At 41.9% G+C, this 24,677-nt stretch overlaps 1 long non-coding RNA gene across 1 annotated transcript in view; it reads right to left on the minus strand.

The window, feature by feature from the left end:
• Window positions 1-224, minus strand: part of LOC309700766 — a 187,256-nt gene extending 187,032 nt beyond the window's left edge. Inside the window, exon 1 of the long non-coding RNA XR_014274734.1 lies at window positions 208-224. This is a non-coding gene — a long non-coding RNA (uncharacterized lncRNA). The remainder of the gene's footprint in view (window positions 1-207) is intronic.
• Between the last annotated feature and the right edge of the window lie 24,453 nt (window positions 225-24,677).

Here is a 24,677-nt window from a genome sequence, read left to right on the forward strand (position 1 = left end):
TTAACTATTTAAATTTTCAGCTTTTTCCTTTCACAAATTTAAAGTGAAAAGAACACAAAACACTGCAAACCACAACACAATTAAATATAAATTATAATATGAAAACAAAAAGAACATGCATATTCTCTGTCATATGGACCTGCATGAATAAACTTTCTCAATCCTTTATCATCTGCAACCGAAAATAGTTGTGGATGATTACTATACCTTTCTAATGTTGTTGTCCCTGCCTCTCTTTCTCTCTCTCTGGCTCTGTTCCTGTGCTACTGAGTGTAACTACCGCCCCTCCCCCCTCTGCCCAGCGTAAAGCACAAGGCTCGCGTGCAGAGTGAAGCGGAAAAAAAGTGCGAGAGAGAGGCTGAGAGAAAGAAAGAAAAAAAAAAACCCCCACGTGACGGCTCGCGATAAGGAGCCGGCTCGCGTCGTTCACGTCAAAGAGCCGGCTCTAAGAGCCATTTCGTTCGCAAACGACCCATCACTAGTTTATAAGACTGTGGCAGCTCAGAGAGTTAAGATGCAGCTAGGTCATGGAGAGCTTTAAAGGCAAATAAAAGAATTTTAAAATGAATGCCAAAAGAAATGGGCAGCCAGTGAAGTGAAGCTAAAATAGGGGAGATGTGCTCAAACCTTCGAGTGCCAGTTAAAACACAAGCTGCCGCATTTTGCACCCTCCGTAAACGAGCAGTGGCGTGTCTAGAAATCTTTTGTTGGGGGGGCCAGGTAGGGGCACAGATTTGGAGAAGGGTGGCAGATGTAATTGTCAGATAATGTTAAAAACAATTCTACCAACCGTTAACCATAATTCAATAACCCTGTAAACCTAATAAGCGAATGCGCTTTTAACTCTTATTAGAATGAGATTTTAACCACTACGGTGCAAAGTTTTTAGATACTTCGTTGATAAAGTACAAGAGATACAATCAGTCAGTGTTTATTCAGCAGTCAAGGACATCAATATTTGCATAGTATTTTTACTGACATGTAGTGCACATATGTTTTGGGCAAAAACATTTTTGAATATTAAAATACGAACATTTTAACATACAATTGGTAAATTAGCTAATGCCAATGCAAAACCAATGCCTATTAAAAAAAGAAGATAATCTTCTCACAAACTGGTGTTTGATTTTGAAACAGGAAAAAAGTGGGGAAACAACTGAAAAGACTAACATTTGAATAACACCTGAAAGCAAGTAAATACTTTATATGCTGCCTTATGGTAAACTTTGGTAATATTGATAAAGAACAACACTGGCTGATGATGAAATACAGTCAGCTGGCATGGTGACACTGCCAGTATTAACCTGCAGGGCTGGACTGTAGTGATGGGTCGTTCGCGAACGAAATGGCTCTTAGAGCCGGCTCTTTGACGTGAACGACGCGAGCCGGCTCCTTATCGCGAGCCGTCACGTGGGTTTTTTTTTTTTTTCTTTCTTTCTCTCAGCCTCTCTCTCTCGCACTTTTTTTCCGCTTCACTCTGCACGCGAGCCTTGTGCTTTACGCTGGGCAGAGGGGGGAGGGGCGGTAGTTACACTCAGTAGCACAGGAACAGAGCCAGAGAGAGAGAAAGAGAGGCAGGGACAACAACATTAGAAAGGTATAGTAATCATCCACAACTATTTTCGGTTGCAGATGATAAAGGATTGAGAAAGTTTATTCATGCAGGTCCATATGACAGAGAATATGCATGTTCTTTTTGTTTTCATATTATAATTTATATTTAATTGTGTTGTGGTTTGCAGTGTTTTGTGTTCTTTTCACTTTAAATTTGTGAAAGGAAAAAGCTGAAAATTTAAATAGTTAAAACTTGAAATGTGAATAGTTGATTTTTGTATTATATGATTTATTTATTACATTTTATGTGGAGTGAATAAATAAAAGTATATTTACGGTGGCCCCTAGAGACAAAGCACATACAAACTTCAAATCACGTACGAACTCTGAAGCATGTACAAACTCCAAAACACGTAAAAACACGTACAAACTCCAAAACACGTAAAAACATGTACAAACTCCGAAGCACGTAAAAACACGTACAAACTCCGAAGCACGTAAAAACACGTACAAACTCCGAAGCACGTAAAAACTCAGAAGCACATAAAAACTCAAAACACGTACAAAAGACAACAGAAGTGCTCCAGGATGCTGGGCGCAGTGTTGAGCCTTTGTTATCTTGTGGCTACACAAGCCAGCAAGTACCAACGACCGGATTTGGTGTGTGGTAGTAACAGGTAAATGAACTTTTTTTTAAATTATTTGAATATATATATGAGTGCCTGTGTATAAATACACAAACAATACACACATGCTTTCAATTGTGTAATTTAAGTGATCTAGTAGCTCTGCTTTGGAAGTTCAGTTCATGCTAGAAATGTGTTTTGGAGTTTGTACGTGTTTTGTCTCTAGGGGCCACCGCATATATTTATATATAAACATATATAAATAAAACCACTTGTTTTTACGTTAGTAATTCCTTTTGTGCATAATTTTATATTATTGTTAATAATAAATTAATTAAAGCAACAAAACAACCTGAAGAGCCGGTTCGGAGCCGAAAGAGCCGGATCTTTTTAGTGAGCCGAACCGAAAGAGCCGGATCTCTAAAAAGAGCCGGAAATCCCATCACTATTATAAACCCACCCGCTGTCTCAGGTCAGCTGATCAGCTGTTCCTGAATGTTCCCAGGACTGAGCGCAAACTTAGAGGACATCGTGCTTTTGCTGTAGCATCTCTGAAACTGTGACACGATCTGCCTTTAGAGATTAGACAGGCTTCTTCTCTGCCTGTTCTTAAATCACTCCTGAAAACTCATCTCTTCACCCTGACCTTTGACACCTTGTAAGATGTTGGTTTTTAGTTTGAGTTTTTTAGTTTATTTTTGCTGTTTTATCTTGTTTTTAAATATAGGGCTGTTTAAATTTTTTATGTATTATGTGTTTTATTTTTTTACTGTTATGTTTTATTCTATTGTTCTTAACTCATTTACTGTACAGCACTTTGGTTTTGTCCTGGGTATTTTAAAGTGCTTTCTCAATAAAGATGGATTGGATTGGACTGGAAGATAAACACTTTAGTTTGCAGTACTGTGGTGAGTTCACAGTAAAGCACTGTGTTGGACTGGCGCACAGTGATTGTGGCGTTCATGGTCAGTGTTAGGTTACCTTAGAGCTGGGCGATATAACATTTTTTCATATCACGATATGTTTTTTTCATTTCAGGCGATAACGATATCTATCACGATATAAGATTTAAATGTGACGTTGCTCACAAGTAAAATGTGAAATAATCAGCAGCTTGTTTTTATTTAAATATTTATTTCCCATAATAAGTTCAACAGGGTAGATGTACTCAAGGAACATGAGACTTTTTCAGATAAATAAAGGCAAATATTGCAAACTACACAAAAGGCAGCCGTTAAAGCGTTTAAGTTTCAAAATAGAACAAACGAAACAGACGACTAAATTGTCAATTCCACTTAGAAACAAAATATTAATTCTAAAAATAAATCTTAGTTTGTTTTACAGAAGAACAGACAAAACTCACTAACTTTTGTCAATATCAAATAAACTGAGAACTAAAAGGAAATTCTCAATCTGTCCTTGTTGTATAGCTTAGCTTTTCAAACAGTTTTAACAGTTACTTTAGTCTGACAAAAGCCGAATGACGAATTAGCGCTTCCAGTCAGAGACTGAGGCTACGTCCACACGTACACGGGTATTTTTGAAAACGGAGATTTTCCGTTTTCGTTTTAAAAAATAATCCCGTCCACACATAAAGGAAGAAATGAAGGAAAACGCTGCTATGAACATGCCAAAGCAGCAGGTGGCGCTAGATTCCTAACCGTGCAGAAATGTTGGCCAATCAGAAGTCTAGAAGCCTCGGTGGGAAAAAGTAAACAAAGCTGGGGCATAGAAGCAGAACCGAGTCGTATGCGTGGAGGGACAGTAACTGTGTGTATATGTAAGCATTTAAACACTGCAGAGAGTAGAATTAACAGTAACAGTATTGTAGAAATTCATTTCACTGAAACAATAACGTGGCGCACAGTGTGACGTCAAAAAATGCGCACACCTTTGACGCTGCATTTTCTCCGTTTTTCTAGTCCACACGTAAATGCAAAAACGGAGTTTTCAAAAATCTTCGTTTTCAGTGACCAAAAACGCCGTTTACGTGTGGACGAAAGGTGCAAACGCATAGAAAAATCTGCGTTTTCAAAAATACCCGGGTACGTGTGAACGTAGCGCATGCACCAGTTTATTGTATTTCCAGACTTGCTTTCGGCACAATTTACAGTGCACGCTACTCTGTTTTTTGTCAGACTTGAAATAGCCGAAATACCTTCACACTACGGAACTTCTATGGCTCTTCTGTTCGACAATCTCTCCGGCATTGGAACCATCATCTGTTTTTTCTTCGGTCACGCTCGGTTGATTTTTCTAGTCGGCACACTCATTTCCTCCATTACCCGGGGGGTACGGTGGCTGGCTGCTTCCTAAACAAATACACATGTGCGGCTTGGCACTTGTGCAGTACGTAACAAGTCACGTGACGTGACGCTGCGGCTGTGATTGGTTCGGCTCTGCACTACTTAATTTGGATTGGCTGTTCTCTTTTTTTTTTAAGAGGACAAGAGCGGCGAGGTCTATCGCGATAGTTTAATTTTTCTATCGAGAAAAAGTTATATCGCGATACATATCGTTATCGTTCTATCGCCCAGCTCTAGGTTACCTCAAGTACAGTGGATTCATTTGCATTTAAGTTGATGATGCTTAGATTAAGTCATCAAATTTCACCTTTATATCAGCTTTATAAGACAATTCTCAGGATACTGTTAGTGTAGGAAATGGAAAGACAACCAAGATATCTGTGAAACGTCTGCTTACATCTTGAACTCAGCTCCGGCGTATGTGGTAAGTTGTTAATGAGTGACTTTAATTTATTCTTTCTTCAGATGTGGCTATACACTCTACTGAGAATAAGCATACTGTCACGATATGAGTGGATCTTCAAAATAGACATCAAAATAGTTCATGGAGAAAATAAGTAGAAAAAGTAAAGATCTTATTAGGAATAATACTGTTTGGATAATTATAACCATCATAAGCAACCGAATCATCTCAACATGTATATGCTCAAAAATTAATTTATTACTACAAACACGTATTTAATTATCAACACAAGGAAAGTCAACAGTTTCTAGAACTCCAACAGGGGCAGGACTTGGAGGTACTGGGATTTCAGGAGGCAGCAGAATGGTACACTGGTCAGTGTCATTATTATTGACCGGTGATGGTGGATGGCCTTGGGGGGAGCTGAGAGGTACCTCAGACCTCTTATCTTCAGGACACGGAAAGCAAACATACTTCTTTTCAGCAGCTGGAGACTTAGAGACATCCCAAGTCATCAGCCTCATGCGTTTAGGCTGAGGCAAAGGTTCCTCTTCATCCTCCATAGAAAAAACGCTTGAATATCTGCGCTTTCTGCCCAGACCTAACTCTGCAATGGGTGGAGGTGTCAGAGGCAGAGGAGACATTAAAAAGGCCAAATCATCATCCAGGGATGAACAATCATATTTAAAATCTGGATGCATGATCTTGTCTGTGTCCTTTGACTGAAAGCTGGCATCAGCAGGTGGAGGAACTGAAGAAACTGGAACATCAGAACTCATCAGCCTCATGCGTTTAGACATCAAATGTTCCTCTTCATCATTAACAGAAAAAACAGCAGAATATCTTCGCTTTCTGCAGAGACGTAACTCTGCAGTGGGTGGAGGTCTCGGAGGCAGAGGAACATCAGTAGGACACATGAAAAACGTCACTTCATCATCCAGGGATGAACGATCATTTTTCAAATCTGGATGAATGATCTTGTTTGTGTCCTTTGAATGAAAGCTGTCATCAGCAGGTGGAGGAACTGAAGAAACTGGAACATCAGAACTCATCAGCCTCATGCGTTTAGACATCAAATGTTCCTCTTCATCATTAACAGAAAAAACAGCAGAATATCTTCGCTTTCTGCAGAGACGTAACTCTGCAGTGGGTGGAGGTCTCGGAGGCAGAGGAACATCAGTAGGACACATGAAAAACGTCACTTCATCATCCAGGGATGAACGATCATTTTTCAAATCTGGATGAATGATCTTGTTTGTGTCCTTTGAATGAAAGCTGTCATCAGCAGGTGGAGGAACTGAAGAAACTGGAACATCAGAACTCATCAGCCTCATGCGTTTAGGCATCAAATGTTCCTCTTCATCCTCCACAGAAAAAACAGTAGAATATCTGCGCTTTCTGCAGAGACGTAACTCTGCAGTGGGTGGAGGTCTCGGAGGCAGAGGAACATCAGTAGGACACATGAAAAACGTCACTTCATCATCCAGGGATGAACGATCATTTTTCAAATCTGGGTGAATGATCTTGTTTGTGTCCTTCGACTGAAAGCTGGCATCAGCAGGTGGTGGACTTGGGAGCTCACATGCAGGTGCGCTGATAGGTCTGAACATGAAAGCGGGAACTTCATTGTCCAGACCACAACGGTCTCCACTGGATGAGTGTGGGAGCTTCTCCTTTGCCTGTGGAGGAAGCAGACTTTGAGCCAAAGGGATCTTGTGTTGCAGAGGAACATTCAAGTCATCTGACGTTTTGCTCTGTTACATATTATTGTTGTTGTTGTTGGATTTTTCTTTAAAAATTCACGCGATTTAATGTTTAGAAACAGACACAGTGAAGGGTAACTTACCACAGCTCGAGCCATTTTAGGCGTCTGTCAAGGCAAAGACGCAGGATTTGGTTTCTCTGTGTAAGATTACAGGACAGTTGTCAGTTTCATTTTCAAGTCAGTTGGATAAATTCATATCAAACTTCTCAAACTGTATCATTAAAGCATTGTTTAGGTGGACAAATATGAAAGATATGAAGATAAAAACAGTAACAGCTGGCAATCAAGGGAAAACAACCTTACGAAAAAGGTCTTAATCATTATTGTTTAAAAGTAAATCTTTCAGTCCTTACTTCAGTGATTGTTTGAAGTCTCTGTGCTTGTTGTCAGTCGCAGATTTGTGTAAAATAGTTGCAGTTTGTGAATAAAGTTTGCAGGAGCTCCAAAGTTTGTCTGTTCAGTACCAAAGTAATGAGGAGACTGAGTGCAGGTTTGGAATCCTCAGTGACAGAAGAATGCAGCAATGTTTGAATTTGAATTTGTTATTGTTTTATTAACAACAACTACCAGGATCATACCATAGCAACACAGTGATGCCCAGTCAAATGTCAGGTACAAGGGATAGTCCACATACACATCCAACAGCACAGTAAAGCAATGGGCACCAATGCCACCAGTCAGGCCTTAAAAATACCTGAGTTATTTAACAGCACACTGACAGTGTCTCATCCAAAAAAAGAAAATGTATAAATACAGTTAATATCATTTTCATTTAAATTTTATTTAATTCTCTTCATATAGTGCCAAACAGATGTCTCAAGTCGTCACTGTTACAACATAGATAAACATGAACATGAAATCCATTATTTAATTCTCTTCCATTCACTCCAGTTCAATTCAATAGCTATATAGATGGATAGACAGATACTGTATTATATACTATATTGATTCCAAATGGAGAATTAATGTGTTATATCACCAGGATAATGAATTCAAGTAGTACAATCTCCAATAAACAGACAACACAGTTCAAGTTCAAAGTGCAATATGTGCAGGATCCAGGCTTTATATTGTAAGATGCAAAATGTTTATATATACATAATATTGTTGAAAAAATAAAGAAAGTTAAAAATCAAAATAAGTTTATTGTCACGGTGGCTGATGTGATTGCAATATGAACCCGGAAGCAGACAAGGGAGAGATGGAACTGAATCTTAACAAAAAACAAACCATTTATTAGGTTGAAAGACACGAACACAAAACAAGGCCCAGCAAACAGGGGCGACAACTAAAACTAAAACCTACACTGGGAATAACTCGGTATGACTATGACAACTATGACAGGAAAAACATGAACATGAATCCGAGGAGGTGCATGCGAGAAACTCTGATGAAAAAACATGAACATGAACATGAACATGGACCTAAACAGAATCAGGAGATAACCTGAAACCCGGAATAACGTGAACGGAGGAAAACAGACACACCAGCACTGACCAGAGGAAGACAGCGGACTTAAATACACAGAAAATAAAACACAAGTGGAAACACAGCTGACACAAATGAACCTGACACCACAGGGGAAGCAAAATGAAACACACTGAGCATGGAAACACAACCCTTTCATAATAAAAGACGAAACAAGGAGAGACGTGGACGTGTGATGGGCTGAGTTGAAAAAGCAGGAGGAGTCACAGGAATTATTACAAAAACATGGTTTTCATTTATTTAACCCAAAAAAGCTGTGATGGATGGCCTTCGCCTCACGGTAATGCACCAAAGCTTTTCATCCGCGACCCTCCAGCCCAGAGGACATAGTTGGACTGGCCATCGGGCATACCGGGCATTTGCCTGGTGGGCCGATGGTGATTTTTCGTTTTTATGGGCCGATGTTTTGTTTTGTTTTTCATTTTTTCCCCGTAACAGTATAAACACTGAAAGGTGGTGGATTGGCCAGATGCTGGGAGATGCAGCAGAGAGCTTTCTCCCAGCTCTCTGCTGACGAGACTAGCGCCACATATGGAGTTGTTTATTTTATCTGTTTATTATTTTCTTATCCTGTTCTCACTGTCTTTCCTATAAAAAGTGCCAAGCCTCTGTTCACGATGTGAGTTGTTCTCAGCAGCTCACCCGTGTTCACGTTAAAGCATAAAAAGAAACCTTGTCTCATTGTGTCTTTATTTCTCCTGGGTTTTTTACAGAGTTTTCCCCCAACATTTCTTGGTCCTTCGGAGCCGGAGCGCCTCCATCGTGTCCCATCTCCGTGACCAGTCCACGTTGTTCGCCTGTCGACAGCCCACACACCAGGTGTGTGGAAAAAGACCAAGAGCGTTAAATTCGAGTCTTGGCCAACGTCTTAGCAAGCGACCCACGGTGGTGGGGCCCGATCGAGGTGGACCAGACCCGGCGACACTGACCAGGTAGATACAGACACACTGACACAATCTTGCGTAAAAACGTATTTTAAATTCAGGGAATTTAAAATAGCGGAAGTAGCTCGTCGACTGGTAGCTTGGAGCTCGTCGACTGGAAGCTCCCCACTTCTGTGGGTTAGGTTTGGAGCTCTGGGTAGCTCCCCCAGCTGGGTCTAGACAGGGTCTAGGGAATAAGTAGCTCGTCTACAGAAAGACTGGCAGCTCCCCTTATGATAAGGGTTCCGATCGCGCGAATAGGTGTGAATGTGAATGTGTGTGTGTATTGTTTTAATTAACGGAGCAAGCTGACTTTCCACGGTCCAATAAGAGACTGAGCTGCTCCTACTGTGTTTTCTTTCACTGCTGTTCTCTGAAGTGCTGGTGGTTTGGGAGAACGGTCGAGTTTCGTCTTGTAAAGTTCACACCGCTTTTGGAAATAGTCTGAAAGTCGAAGGGCGTGTGAACAACCACTCTCATTCCTCATACCAGCGAAGGTGGATAGCAGCTGTATTGCCAGTGTACTATAAATAATATAAATACATGCATGACTAAATAAATAAATAAATAAATACATAAGTAGGATACGCTAAATAATAAATAATAGAAAAATGGGAAATGAAACCTCAAAACCTGTTGCCAACAGTGGACAGTATACACAAAAACTCATTAATGATGAACAGTGGATAGAAAATAAATATCCAGATGCAGGAAAAATCAGTGCAAGGAGATGGCGTAATCCTAAAAAGACGTCATGTCCTGGGTGGGAGGGTACGTGCAGCCCCGCAGCTTTAACGCAGCTCAAAGACAGCCTATTAAAAGAAATAAGTGCAACCACAAATCTTAGAAAGAAAGGAAAACGCACAAATGAATTAACTTTCCTAGATGCATGGAAAAAAGAGCAACAGAGACGTGCTGAGAATAAAGAAAAGAGACAGAATAAAAAACAAAAACAAAAGCAAAGCTGTGAGGTGCCTGAAGCAGCGACTGCAGGCCCTCCCCCCTATGTTACTGCCTCTGCATCTACTCCCAAGCACACAGAGAAAGATAAAGCTGTGAATAACCCGTATGGTTCAGTACAGGCAGATTTAGCAAAAATGTCATTAACACATGCACTCAAAGCAGATATAGGGGAAGATCATGTAGACAGGGACATATGGCCTGACCCCCCAAGCCCCCCAGGAGTATTTCCATTAATAAGTTCACCTAACCCCAGATATGGTCAGCCCACTGGACCTATGGGGCATAGAGACGCCCAGCCCACAATTCTTGTGTTTAGACCATGGTCACATGAGGATCGAAAAAATGTTCTTAAGGATGTCCCGCCCCTGTCTGATGGTTTTGACACATGGAAGAGAGCAGTTGAAGTAATTAGGACTCAGTGGTATTTAAACGGTCATGAAATGTACCAGGTACTTCAGGATCTTTTAGGTTTAAAGTTTGGCTCAGTGAAAGGCTCTTTCACTGGGGGGGGCAATTAATAACCCCTTAGACTCTTTAGTAATCGGTAACGGGCCACAACCCCTGCGTGCAGGCGACCCTGATTTAGAAGGCCAACTACATAACTTCTATGAACGTGTGAAGCTACAGCTGGCCCCCAAGCCAAACTACAATAAAATAGGAGAGGTGAAACAGAAAGAAAATGAAACCGCATCAGACTTTCTAGACCGCCTGCGCCCAGTTTTTAGGCAGCATTCAGGTTTAGACTATGCCGATGGCGATGCAACGCCATTCCAGCAACAGTTAAAAAATGCGTTTCTAAACGGCCTACTCCCACCAATCAGAGCACATGTAGAGAAACATTGGGTCACAATGAACACTGGCAGCCTGCCAGACGCTCTGTTGCACGCTGAACATGCCACAAAAGTGCACAAGCAGAAAAATAAGGCTGACGTGTTCACCATAGATTCAGAGACAGGTTTCCTTGCATTTGCAGGAGGCTATCGGAGGCAGAAAGGGAAGCAAGGTAATCGACAGCAAGGCCGCAGACACCCAAACAGAGACAGCAGATATGACAGAGACAGTGCCTGTTATAACTGTGGAAGACAAGGTCACTTTGCACAAGATTGCAGGAGTAAGCCACAGACACAAAATAGTAGGAGAAATAATGACAGGCAAAACAGTGGCGAATCTATGGAGAACAGCGACATGTGACTAGAAAACACACAAGACATGAACATTGATGAGGGAGGAGAAGTTTTTAACATAGAACAATTGCTATTAGGGTCAGAATACAAACCAACGCTGCTAATCCATGTGAACGGGCAACCAATCCAAATGTTATGCGACACAGTAGCATGTAAAACGGTTTTGAGGCAGGCACCTAAGAACTTACAGTACTCAAAAGACACATTAGTTGTGAAGTCAGCCACAGGCCACACCACTGTACAACAACTAACTGCCCCTTTAGAACTAATGCATACAGAAAGTGGCCGCAGATGCTTCATTAAATGCATATACGACCCGTCATGCCCAGTAAACCTACTAGGAAGAGACGCTCTGACAAAACTCAAGATAGGCGTGATACCGGAAGAGAATGGCATGATTGCTGAATGCATGTTAAATGACAACACACCAGAGCCAGATAGCATTAACACGGCACACAGCAGCAACGTGTGTCTCTCTCAAGGCCACGGTGTCCCACATTATTACTGGACTCTCGACTTGCCAGAGCTCACAAAACTATACAATGTGGCCCGCAAATATACACCCGCCACATCCTCTTTTCAGAAACCCACCGAGTATCACAACACGTTGAGATTTAAACAAACTCCAGGCCCAGACCCACTTTACGATCAGCAAGTGTGGAAGCTAGGACAACAGAGTTTGACCTTACAACACCTGTATGTCACAAAGTCGGGAAATGCAGTGTGCTCCGTAATCCAATCAGCAGCCGTGAAGGCTTTGAACCGCATGCCTAAGCCGCACGTGTCTGTAGCGCATGACATTCACTCAGACTGGAAGGATTTAGGAAAAGTGTTAGCCAGGGTTGAAGCAGACACTTATGAAAAAACGGAAGACACTCATGAAGGCTGGCTTCAAGGCCGCCGGACGGGTTGTTTCCGATACACACTGGGTTGGTTGGTCGCAGTCAGGCCCGCTGTACACCTAGCCGATGTCGCTGAAACACACGCACAACTAACTGAATGACACCAGGCAGCACTAGCTCAGCTGCCTAAAACTCTCTGGTCTACAGGCCCTGCTGATGTAGGACTTATAAAAAATGCAGATGAAGTAAGAGTAAAACCTCTCTCAAAACACAGACCACTGATATCTCAATACCCACTCACTACTGAGGCTAGACATGGCATCCGCCCAGTGATAGCAGACATGGAGAAGGCAGGAATTCTAATAAAAACAAAGACAGCGACCTGCAACACTCCTATCTTTCCTGTTAAAAAAGCTACCGCGGGTACATACCGTCTAGTACATGACCTGAGAGCTATAAACGAAGTGACTGAACAGATCCCGCCTGTGGTTGCAAATCCACACACTATTTTAAATCAGGTCACACCTAAAGAACAGTGGTTCTCAGTAATTGACCTTTCAAACGCTTTCTTCTCAGTTCCACTACATTCAGACTCACAGCCATTGTTTGGCTTCACCTTTGAGGGTCAGAGGTACACATACACTCGTTTACCCCAAGGTTTTCAGAATAGCCCAACTCTCTATGCAGAAGCGCTGAAGAAGTCAATGTCTAACTGTAAACTCCCACAGTTAGGTCAATATTTGCTGTATGTAGATGACATTTTAATAACCGGTCACACACAGCAGGCGTGTAAAGATGACACACTTGCTGTGTTACAGCACTTGGCTGAACAGGGCCACAAAGTCTCACAACACAAGCTGCAGCTGTGGAGTGATAACGTTACCTATCTCGGACACACACTCACAGGCCAGGGCAAAACACTGCTGGGAACCAGAAAACTGACAGTGCAAAACACACCCAAACCTACAACAAAACAGCAGATGATGAGCTTTTTAGGCTTGTGTAATTTCTGTAGAACTTGGATCCCAGAGTATGCACTGACAGTTCAGCCACTGCAAGACATGATTTATGGCAAAAATCTCGCCTTGCGGGACAAAATAACGTGGACGGTAGAGGCAGACACAGCATTCACTAACTTAAAGGTGGCTTTACAAACAAACGTAGTCCTGGCCCTGCCTGATTATGACAAGCCTTTCACGCTGCATGTTGATGGGGGGGCCGGCTACATGAAGGCAGTTCTGACACAGGCTTTTGGTGACGAACAGCGCCCTCTAGCATTTTACTCATGTAAGTTAGACGCTGTAGTTTCGGGCCTGCCGACTTGCGTGCAAAGCTGTGCGGCAGCCACAGAAGCAGTAAAGAAGTCAGCAGACATTGTTTTAGGGCACAAACTAGTTGTCAAGGTCCCACATGCTGTCACATCTATACTGCTGCAGGCCAATCTCTCCTACCTCACTCACGCCAGACAGCTTTCATATGTAGGCATTTTACTATCACAGTCTCACATCACATTGGAAAAATGTGGCACACTGAATCCAGGGACACTAGTGAGCGCACCAGGTGATGGAGATCTGCACAACTGCCACGCAGAATTAGACAAAAACACAAAGCCCCGCCCAGATATTTATACTGAACCACAAGCTGGCTTTGCTGATGTCTTTGTGGATGGATCAGCCTCTAAAGACAACACAGGCCGCAATTGTGTAGGTTACGCAGTGACCACAGACAATAGGATACTAGAAGCGAAACCACTTTCTTCTTCATATTCTGCACAGAGCGCTGAGCTGATAGCTGTGATTCGCGCATGTGAAATACACAAAGATAAACAAATTAACATTTATACAGACAGCCAGTATGTTTTCTCTGCTGTGCATCATTTCGCAAAACTATGGCAAAACAGGGGAATGATTACATCAACCGGAAAGCCGGTTCAGCATGCCAGCCTGCTACAACGCCTACTGACTGTATTAAATTTACCACAACAACTCGCATTGTGTAAATGTGTAGCTCACAAAACTGATGGCTCTTTCATTACTACAGGCAACAATTTTGCTGACCGAGCAGCAAAACAGGCGGCACAAAAGACAGACTTCACATTGATGGCAGTAGACACACATCAGATTCCGCTGGATGTGTTGCAAACTGAACAAAAAGCGGCAAGCACAGCAGAGCAGGCAAACTGGCTAAAACACGGTGCAGTTCTGACAAACGATTTAATGATGTGTTATGGCAAGCCAGTGTTGCCAAAATCTCTCCACAAGATGGCGGCATTAGTGACTCATGGCTGTACGCATTTGTCATCGGGGGGAATGACCTGTATTGTCAACTCTCATTTCTACACTGTAAATTTTGAAACTTCAGCAAAACAATTTGTCAGAACGTGCATGACGTGTCAAAAATATAATGCTCAGGGAAATCTGCGACCAAAAAGAGGCCGTTTTCCCACTCCGCCTCACCCTTTTCACACAATTCATATGGATTTTATTGAGCTAAGCGAATGTCAAGGGTCGAAATATGCCCTAGTGGTTATAGACGTGTTCTCAAAGTGGCCAGAAATTTACCCAGTGAAAAAGGCAGATGCAATTTCAGTAGCAAAATGCCTGTGCAATCACTTCATACCCACATATGGCATCCCAGCTTTGATACGATCAGACAACGGCACTCATTTTGTAAATGGTGTCATCACTAAGGTCTCTGAAGCACTCGGTTTCAGCATAAAACACCATTGTGCGTATCACCCTCAGAGCGCAGGCCTTGTAGAGAGAACTAACGGCACTATAAAACAAAGGCTCAGGAACTGCATGGCAGAAACAGGAAGGCCTGAATGTTTGGGTTTAGTGAAAATGTGGATGCGCTTAACACAAGGCTCCCATAAACTAACTCCATTTGAAATCATTCATGGTAGGCCGTTCCCACTGCCCATCACCAGTCAACCAATAGACAAATCAATCAGAGAAAACACATTAGCAGAATGGATGTCTAAGCTGTTAGAAAACAAAGAGATCATTGTACATAATCGACAACCTGATGATGTTTCTCCAGTGTCTTGCAGATTACAGCCCGGTGACTGGGTTCTGATCTATGGAACGCCAGGACTGCCATAATGAATTAATTAAATACACCATTAACACTAGCATCCCCAGGCTTCTACCTTTCTACCTATAAAACCCGAGAGCAGTCAAATGGTGGAAGTGGAAGCTAAATTGGCTAGTCATTCATATGTATATTAGGTCGTTACCTAGGAATTCTGGAGGGAGGGGAGTGGGGGTGAGTGATTGAGGGGGTGGGGGAGTGGAGTGTTTCAGTTTGCCATCTTAGGGAGAAATCAACACATGTCCTTTGTATGTCCTTTGTTGCTGACATTTATTGATGAAAACAGTACAAAAAACCAACCATTTGTACACATATTTACAAATAATGATAAAAAGTGAGTGAGTACATTTCAACATTTTCAGCAATCACTCACAATCCTGGCACTGCCACGGTATCTGTCGTCTGCATTTACCACATGTGTACCTGTAGCAGTGAACACATTGCACAGTGGCCTGATTTTTTTTGCATCTGTGTACTTGGATTTTAGGTCGCAAGCCACCCAAAACTTGCTCCATGCACCACTCAGCAGGCCATTTGTAAATATGTGTACAAATGGTTGGTTTTTTGTACTGTTTTTATCAATAAATGTCAGCAACAAAGGACATACACCCATGTGTGTTGATTTCTCCCTAAGATGGCAAACTGAAACACTCCAAGTTGGTGACTTTTGGAGATTTGTTTCCCTGGATGATTGAGAATGCATCAAGATGAAACACAAAAGGAAGCTCACCGCTTTTAGCAGCTCCCCCACCCCCTCAATCACTCACTGAGTGATTGAGGGGGTGGGGGAGTGGAGTGTTTCAGTGTTTCAGTTTGCCATCTTAGGGAGAAATCAACACATGTCCTTTGTATGTCCTTTGTTGCTGTCAGCCTCACCCATCAAACTCAGGGGGCGGGGTTAACGCTGATCGAGTCAAAACCATTGCTTTGGCCTGGTGGCCATTGTTTCTAGCACACAACAACCGGCATGTGGAAGCTAACAGAACTGAGCTTTGAAAAACCCTGTTTGTGTGTTACCAAATACCGTTTTAATATTTTTTTAGCCGAGAATGTAGTGGTTTAATCTTCATGTGTCTGGTCGGTTTGTCAAGATACAGCCTCTTTGCAAAAGTGTTTCGATGATTTCGGAGATGTCTGCCCAGTCTCACGGCAAAGCGTGGGATAGACCCGCTCGCCTCGCAAGCAATCCCACCGACAAAGCGCAGGCCCCGGTACACAGCTGTAGTAACCCCCGCTGACTTCTTTTACTGAGGTTATATTTATCGATGTTTTATTTCCTGATGTTCTTATGTGTCCTACGTGTTTCAGTCGCCAATTCTGAATTATAACTAACATTTAAAACATGTTTAAGGAGGAGAGAGAGCAAATAAATCTGTTTAACATCTGATCTTTGGGTTTTTGTTCAGTAATCAGCGTGACCTGTGTATAAACACATAAAAGAGATAACGTTGGTGTTTCCGTCATGTAGTAACTGCTGGCTTTAACTGTACAAAGGTTGTTCGACACTATGAAACACATACAGACTTCATGATGTTCGGCTAATATTTTTATTGTGAATATTAATCATGCTGACCTCGCTCTGTACACCACGCAGCGAGGTCAGCACATCCACGATATCCTCAGCTCCATGAGTTAACACAAAGTTTCCCAGCTGACTATCTAACTGCCAACTATTCCAGAGACGTGAAAATATACAGCATAAAGAAAAGTGTAAGAGACTCAGCAGCAGATTAGAATAACAGTTATACATTTAATAAATCACCAAATGAATCCAAGAAACGAGCAAACCTGTTCCGACAATTTGAGTTTGTATTCCCTCAGCTGCAGACTCGCTGCTGTTTAAATGTTTGAAAAGGAAGATTAGATATAAAAAACGTCAAACATAGACTCAGTCTGCCTTCACATTTGATATGAGGCCAGCACGTATAGTGGCCTCAGCAGGCTATTACTGAAATACACGTGCTATATCATAAACTATGATATAAACAGGGAGGTCCTATTAACATGTTTAGTTTTAAAGGACACCTTCCTGCCTTTAGTCTAATTCATGAGCAGTATTAGTTTTCTTCTAACATCTAGAAGTCTGCACGATGTGTTTCATAGTTTGTAACAAGCCTTTGACAGGTAAACATAACATGACCGAAAAAGCAAAAAAAAAGCAAAAAAAAAAAGAGAGTGTTGACATAAGAAGAGAAAATTCTCTCAATTATGGAGACAGGCAAATGGTTCATTTATGTTTGATGTGTGTTTATTCCTCCCTAAATATCGTCGGTGAAGTTTGCCATGCACGTCAGATTTTCCTGCGCATTTTTATACCTCTGCCAACAGAGAGAGAGAAAAAATCACATTCTAACAGACAGCTGGTGCTTAGAATACAGTTGAATAACTATTAAAAAACAGATGATATTTAGATGATAGTTCAGTCTAACACATGTGCCAGTGAACCATTAAACGTCTGTGAAACTATGCAGTTATGAAACGTAACTTTAACCTCAGCCAAACCGATTTGCTCAGTTGTAAATAAAACAGCGAAGTAAACGTGACCCGACAGACAGAACCTGAGTGAATGAAGTCCAGCGTTTAACCACTGAGAGCTAAAACTCAGCTGAGGTTTGAAAGCTGTGTGCCGGTGATTGGACATCAGCCGCTGATAAAGCTGGCTCGCCTATAAAGTGCTCTGTAAGGAAACAAGCTCCAGCAGCTCTGCGCTCGGGGAAAATACTATATTTACTTATCTTGTGCAGAAAAATGCGCTGACATTGCGTTATATCGAGCACCGGCTGCCCAGTTAAACTGTGACTATCACCAGGTAACTAGGCGTGTTTCTTGAATTAGCAGCAGGTGTTAAACAGCTGACAGATGAGGAGGAGGATGCATGCAGGTAAACTGAGGGTCTGTTGAGCTGATCGCTGGTTTCGTGAGAAAAATGTCAGCTCGTTCTTTATGTTACAGAAGCACAGAGACACAAGACCAGGCGGAAAGAGACGATCGTTCGGTGAAAATGAGAATCTGCGAATGCAACATGTGGAACACGGAGAGTGGAATATGTAAACAAACTGGTTAACGTAACCCCCTCGGTGCACTCTGCATGCTAACTGTTAGCAGAGCTAGTGAAATCTCTGAAAACATCTGAGCACTTTTGCAAACATGTTCTATGTTGACAACCTGACCAGACATACGGCGCGACATTCGCGGCTAAAACACTGTTAAAAGTGTAGCTGGTGACAGAAAAACGGGGTATTTTAAAACTACACCACCACCATTGCTGCTTGTGATTTGATCTGCATTCTGGGATAACTGGCTGCCCCAAGTCTACACAAGCAATCGATTTTCTAGGATCGACCTGTTTTGACTTACTTTGCACGGCAACCAATCAAATGTTAGAGAAGCTGCATGGGCAGCGTTAACCCCGCCCCCTGAGTTTGATGGGTGAGGCTGACAGATAAAATTATTTCATGACGAGAGCCAGGCGTCAGGACTGCCAAAATGAAATAAATAAATATATCATTAAATAATTAATTAAATGTGTCAATAATTAATTAAAATGTGAAATACATAAATAATTAATTAAATGTGTCAATAATTAATTAATTACATGTGTCATAACTATTTATTTAATTAATTAATTCCAATTTTAATTAATTATTGCCACATTTAATTAATTATTTAATGGTGTATTTAATTAATTCATTATGGCAGTCCTGGCGTTCCATACTGATCAAGGTGCTCCAAAGGAAAAACTGGAGCGCACCTAGGTGGGAGGGACCACATCAGGTTCTCCTCACCACGCCCACCGCTTGCAAAATTGCGGAACGACCATCCTGGATCCATCAGAGTCACTGCAGGCGAGTAAGTGAAGCCATCTAAACTCAGCCGACACAGGCTCGCCCAATTGTTGTGATCTCGCCCGGTGGAGGGAACAGCCTTTCTGGCCGGGGGGTCTACTCACGACAGGAGGGTGTGTCCTGTTGTCATGAGGTGGTGGCTCCTAATAACTGCAGCGGCCCTGACCCTGGCCGGGCTCCTCATCTTTGCTTCCGTGAGGGACAACAAGTCACGCTATATGAAGAAAAGGCAGACACTGTATGACAAAGGAAAGTACACCAAGTTTCCCCATGGCTACGCTACTAACTTCTGGTGGCAGTTTATGAACACTACAGCTCACTTGAATAATAAAACTGACTGCTATGCATGTACCCATATGCCCCTATCCTCACAGACGTCTGGCCTGTGGCCGTACAGCATACCTGAAGATCGCAGTTGGTGCCTGTTGGGCCTGGCAACACATCCAGGCTACGGTACTCTTTGGTCCAAGGCCAACTACAGCATCCCAGCAAAAGCAACCTGGAGGTCATCATCACCCACAAATGTGAACTGTTCCGGACAGACCTACCTACTGACCTGGCCCCAAGTCTCAGACCCACTGCCTGATGTAATTCTACTGAACAAACTGAACGCATCACAACTGCCAGTATGTGTGATGAACAATGGATCGCGGGCAGTGGGGGAGCTGCCTACTCACCTATGTAAATACATATACACTTTCTGCCCACCGAGGAATGAGAGGAAGTGTATGGCCTGTTCAACCAACACAACCTGTGACAGTAACGCGACGCTGATGAGCCTCAACTGTCGCTCCGACTACAGCTACCGAATGCCACTACAAACAAAGACTCAGTACCAGACAGGATGTGCACGGACGGCACCCAGCAGCAGAGGAACCAGAGTTTTGGCTGACTGGTACTTCCTATGTGGCAATAAGGCTTATCTGTCACTCCCTGGAGGTTGGGGGGGTCTGTGCGCCCTGGTGCAATTATCAGATCACGTCTTCTTCATGCAAAGTGTTGCACATCACCCAAGCAGCCGACAGAGACGTGAAGTGGACATCGCCTCACCCAATTCTTTCGGCATTACAGTGGACACTGGAGTGCCGGGAGAGTTTCGCATCTGGGGAGGAGGAGTGAAATTCTTACAGAGCTTGATCCCCGGCATTGGAGTTGCCGAGGTGCGGGATCACGTGGAAATCAACCGATATGATCTGCTACGACACATCAACTTAACTAAGACCCTGGGAACGGCCTTAGCAGGAGAACAGAAGGCCATGAGAACGATGGTGGTGCAGAACAGACTGACACTAGACCTGCTAACAGCATCACAAGGAGGAGTTTGCAAGCTGATCGGGGAGACATGTTGCACTTTTATCCCTGATGGATACGAAGCTGGAGGAGACATTTATGAAGCTTTGCAGAATTTGACCGTTCTGCAACAATATCTCACTGACCACACACCTGGAGCAGCTACAGCACAAGGCTGGCTGGACTGGCTGTTCGGCGGTTCATGGCTGGCTGCTGTAGCAAGACCGTTTGTCCTTCTAGGTCTCATCATGATAGCACTGCTAATATTAGTGTTGTGTGTGTTGCCATGTCTCAGAGTAATGATTTCAAAGATGATAACAACTACAATGACTGCTTATGTTGCCGTGCCTCAAGAAGAACAGCATCCCGTTGAAATTCTGTTAGAGGAACTTGTAATAGCTGCTAATAAATGACGTGGTGATTAAAAATGACTTGTCAAGTGGTCATGCACTGATTAACACATTAGTAGTTTATACAGGTACAACATAAGGTTTTCTTATTCTTTTATTTTTTTTATTTTTTGTAGTTTTAGTTTTATTATTTTCCTTCATTATCACTTTTGTATTTTCTTTTACTGTGTCTTCCTTAGTTCTTTTTTTCTTTTATTGTTTTATTCTTTAGGCCACATGATTTAAATTTCTGCTTTGTTGACATTTTGACCATTAAAAAATTGCTAAAGATACTTAATAAATAACCTTGACAGACAATTGTTGTATACATTTAAAATAAGTTAAAACAGGGGGGAATGTTAGTGGAAAATGATTCTATGTTTCTTTACCTTCTTTTAAATGTACAAAGATGCCTTTTATCTGCCCTTTGTCTATGGTTAGATTAGTTTAGAATTATCCTCTTAGACTTTCCCAGCGAAGACATATTGTTTTGGGACATATTGTTTTAGATTGTTTTATCTCTCACAGCTTTCTCCCAGCTCTCTGCTGACGAGACTAGCGCCACATATGGAGTTGTTTATTTTATCTGTTTATTATTTTCTTATCCTGTTCTCACTGTCTTTCCTATAAAAAGTGCCAAGCCTCTGTTCACGATGTGAGTTGTTCTCAGCAGCTCACCCGTGTTCACGTTAAAGCATAAAAAGAAACCTTGTCTCATTGTGTCTTTATTTCTCCTGGGTTTTTTACAGAGTTTTCCCCCAACACTACTTCAATCATTAAACTGATCCATGATCAGCTGATCGGCTTTTCTCTCTTGTTTGTTTATTGCCCACTTTGTGCCAGAAAGAGGAAACCGCCAGATGTCACGCTAAACAACAGCAGCACGTTTAAGCTTGATCAGCTGTTGTTAGAATTTAGGGAGAGGGGGGCACAAGGAAATACTTTTCTTTCTTATTCTCATTTAAAATGTCTCGCTTTTAATAAATAATTATCTGAATCTTACAACAAACATTTTCATCTGATGTCAAATGTATAGAAATCCATTATTGTACATAGTAATTTTTTTAGGGTCCCATCATAATTTCTTCAGAAGTAAGTACCGTATATGATGCCAGTATTTTCCCACATTTTCTAGATTCTGTACCAGTACTGTGTGTAAAATGCCATCAAAAAGTCAATTAAGTTTTATTCTTTCTCACCTGTCTTCCTGTCTCCTTTCACTTTTTAAAGGTTGCCATGTTGGAAAAAATATTTTGCCCTGCCATGCTGTTTATTGATGTGGTAAATGAATGGTTTATGAAAATATATCTAAATCTGTCATCAGTAATCAGTAATGATCATGTCTCACCTCTAGTCTTCTCTGTCTTAATTTCAGGTTTTCACCATGTGTTGTAGATAGTTCAGGAGGTTAACTCGACCAAGCAGTCTACTTTCGGGTACTGTTTAGAATACCAGAATAGGGAGGATGGTGTAGGTTTAAGTTTATTAGACTGACGCATATATACCAACAAGACAGTGTACATCACTGTGACAACAGCGTTTGTTTTCTTTCAAAGGCTTTATGGTTTTTCCTATAATACCTGGTGGGCTGGTCTCTAGTCAAAATGCCCGGGCCAATTTTTTTGTCCCAGTCCAGCCCTGCCAGAGGAACGAGACGCTCTTTTAAAATTGACATTCTCCTCCCTGGCAGCGTCCCCAGCAAACCATGTGGAAGTCAACCTGGTTCCCCTCTCTTCCTAATCTGTCTTGGGCGTGTGAGGGCTCAGAGAAGCACTTCCAGTTCATTAAATGCCTCTCACTTCATACCCATCATTCAAAGTTGTTAAGAATACATCACACTAAGTGTGCATTTATGTCTCATAGTGATGCATTGTACATACTAGGAGTACACTGCTGCTGCTTAGTGTAGCCTATGTCTCCTGTTCACCGGACAGTTATGTCGCGCATTATAAATTCCTCCACAGCACAGAAGTTCTCAGATGCTTTTAATTTAACACTATCCCCACAAAACGGTGTTGATTTCTCAACGGATCTATTTAATCATCATTGTCTTTCGATCTTAGATGAAATCTGTCCGGTTAAAATGAGACCTGTGCCTGTTTCCAAGTCCCTACCTTGGCTAAATGACAACATCCGCTCTATAAAACGTAATTGTCGTAAAGCTGAGCGGTTATGGAGGAAAACTCATTTAAATGTTCATCTCCTTTATTTAAAGGATCTTTTAGCCTCTTTTAACAATGCTATTAGAGATGCAAGGGCTGCTTACTTTTCTCAGTTGGTTGCAAAGAGCAGAGGTAATCCTAAGGTCTTATTTGATACTGATATCATTACTCCTGCTCCACCTGCTGCCATTATTTCTTCTGCTGAAGACTGTGAAAAATTTCTTGCTTTCTTTTTAGAAAAAATTAGCAATATAAGGAAAAAATTGTCCCCATCAGCATCTGCACTGTCAGTTCCCACGCCAGTTCGGCCTGTTGTTTTAGAAAGATTTTTACCTGTTTCACTATCCGAGCTGGGAAAAATAGTTAGTGCAACAAAAGTATCCTCTTGTTCACTCGACATTTTACCCGCATCGTTATTCAAAAATGTCTTTTACTCTATTGGTCCCTGTATGCTCACTATAATTAACACCTCTTTGGGATCTGGCAAAGTCCCTGCTTATTTTAAAACTGCTGTTATATACCCCCTGTTAAAAAAGCCTATGCTGGACCCATCTCTCACTAGCAACTACAGACCGATCTCAAAAATACCGTTAATTGCTAAGATTTTAGAGAAGATTGTGGCTAAGCAGCTTACAGCAGTTTTAGACAAATATAATATCTTTGACAAATTTCAGTCTGGCTTTCGTAAAGCTCATTCTACTGAAACAGCCCTTCTTAGAGTTTCCAATGACATTCTGATGCAAAACGATGCAGGTAAGTGTTCTGTTCTCTTAATGTTGGATCTCACGTCGGCCTTTGACACCGTTGACCATTATATTTTGCTTGATAGGCTGAAATACTGGGTCGGTGTATCTGGGTCTGCCTTAGAGTGGTTCTCCTCGTATCTTTGTGAACGATACTCTTCTGTGGCAGTTTCTAAGTACAGGTCATCTTCTACGTCCCTGTCCTTTGGTGTGCCACAAGGCTCTGTGCTGGGGCCATTATTGTTTTTAATTTATTTACTTCCTCTCCAGCATATTTTGAGCCCTTTTGAGGATATTTGTTACCACTGCTACGCAGACGACATCCAACTATATATATCTTTTAAACCTGAAGATGCTTCTAAGCTGCGGATTTTAAATGTGTGTTTGGAAACCATCAAAGGTTGGATGGCCGACAATTTCCTCCAACTAAATGAAAATAAAACTGAAGTCCTTTTATGTGCTCCAGACAGACATGTACCCAGCATAATGAATGCTCTTGGTCCCCTTTCAACATTTGTGAAACCATCTATCAGGAACCTAGGGATAACCTTCGATCCTGCTCTTACATTGGATATTCACGTCAAATCTCTGGTTCGGTCTTGCTTCTATCATTTAAGAAATATTTCTAAATTGAGCCCCATAATATCTCATACTGAACTGGAGATTGTGATTCATGCTTTTATTTCATCACAACTGGACTATTGCAATTCACTGTTCACATGTCTAAACAAAAGTTCCCTGGAGCGTCTGCAGACTGTCCAAAATGCTGCAGCAAGGCTTCTGACGAAAACATCGAAATACTCACATATAACACCGTTGCTTATACAGTTACACTGGCTCCCTGTCGAATTCAGAGTCCACTTTAAGATTCTAGTTCTGACATTTAAGGCTCTTCAAGAACAAGCACCATCATACATCATTGAACTTTTACAGCCCTATGCCCCTAGTAGGTCTCTGAGGTCTTGTGGTCAGGGATTACTTGTTATTCAGTATACGAGACTGAAAACTAGGGGTGATCGAGCTTTTGCTACTGTGGCCGCCAGACTGTGGAATTCTCTTCCTCAGAACTTAAGATCTGCTGATTCACTGATTACTTTTAAA

Source organism: Aulonocara stuartgranti (genome assembly GCF_965226115.1).
Source record: "Aulonocara stuartgranti genome assembly, chromosome: 23".
In the NCBI taxonomy this organism is placed as follows: Eukaryota; Metazoa; Chordata; class Actinopteri; order Cichliformes; family Cichlidae; genus Aulonocara; species Aulonocara stuartgranti.